The following is a 1,190-nucleotide window of genomic DNA, read 5'->3' as shown; positions in this document are numbered from 1 at the left end:
AAAAAAAAAAAAAAACAAGAAACAAGGAAATCAGCATAGATTTTCATCAGCTAATAAATGGGCAAAGAAAATATAGTACGTACATATTATACACTATGCATTTTATTAGACCATCAAGAAAAATTAAACATTAAAATTGCTCAAAACTATACTCTGGTTTCTCTTCAGATCGTGTAAATCTTTCGCCTTTTACTAAAGATTTCCGTGGAGAGGAACAACTCTGAGTCTTAAACCAATTTTTTGAGGCCTTGTTCCGGCAAGGCTACTAAAAAAAAAAAAAGAAAGAAAGAAAAAAAATTGCTCAAAACTTAATTGATCTGAATATTGTTATATTAAGTAAAGTCCAGACTCAGAAAGACAAACATTGCATATTTCTTTTATTTGTGGACACTGGCTTTACATATGAATATGTGAATGTGTATAAATCCTGAAACTAGAAAGGGGCCCATGAGGAGGAGCAGTTTCATGGGATGTGTAATAGAGCATGTGTTGTGTGAGAGCAAAAAAGGACATTGACCAGCAGGGGTAGAATAGTACAAGCATGCACTCAGGCTCACAGAACAACCATGTGGGAATATGCCAATAAAAAACATGTTATGTTGTGTGTTATATGATTATTTTAAAAACAAAAGTAAAAACAGAGTAACATTTATTTTGCTATCAAATTTATGAAGATGTAGCCAGTATTAGCCATAACATAAAGTGTGGGGAAGGTGCCTTTCTCATAGTAAAAATTGGTATAATTTTTTTTTCTGGAAGCCAGTGTGAATTTGGCAGTATGCTTGAAAACCTTAAAAACATTCAGTTCCTTTTACACATTTTACCAAATCAGCAAATATGAAAGGAGCAAGCAGGTATTTGCTCCCAGACTTCATTAGGTGACTGAGGCCCAAAGCCAAAACAAACCCTTACCCTAGAACTAATGAATAAAGCAGGGGTATCCAGACTCTACTCTAAGAGTTGGAAGCTACTGTTTGTAAAGCCCACAGTCACATTCAAGGTGAGGCATATCATGCCTGGTCACATTCTGGATTTGTTTTGCTTGTTTAGGCCAGTTCAGTAGTGTTTGACTTGGGTATCAGACATAGAAGCATTCTCCAGATTCTTTTTTGTATAGAATCTACCTGTCAATTTTTGTGTTTAAATAATCTGGAGCCTTTCTCCAGTAGTTTACAAAAAAGACTTCTCAC

The 1,190-nt window shown here is 34.8% G+C and overlaps 2 protein-coding genes and 1 non-coding gene across 7 annotated transcripts in view; 2 read left to right on the top strand and 1 right to left on the bottom strand.

Annotated features, from left to right (window-relative positions):
- The window catches only part of Isl2 (ISL LIM homeobox 2), a 329,789-nt gene that overhangs the window by 219,345 nt on the left and 109,254 nt on the right, over positions 1–1,190 (bottom strand). The gene's annotated exons all lie outside the window — the stretch shown is intronic.
- Positions 1–1,190, top strand: part of Scaper (S-phase cyclin A associated protein in the ER) — a 498,868-nt gene that overhangs the window by 398,999 nt on the left and 98,679 nt on the right. The window lies entirely within an intron of this gene.
- Positions 149–264, top strand: LOC116073990. The gene has a single exon (XR_004111986.1). It is a non-coding gene; the product is annotated as a U5 spliceosomal RNA (small nuclear RNA).

The sequence above is a fragment of the Mastomys coucha genome, unplaced genomic scaffold (genome assembly GCF_008632895.1).
Source record: "Mastomys coucha isolate ucsf_1 unplaced genomic scaffold, UCSF_Mcou_1 pScaffold23, whole genome shotgun sequence".
Lineage (NCBI taxonomy): Eukaryota > Metazoa > Chordata > Mammalia > Rodentia > Muridae > Mastomys > Mastomys coucha.
This window is presented reverse-complemented; position numbering and strand designations above follow the sequence as displayed.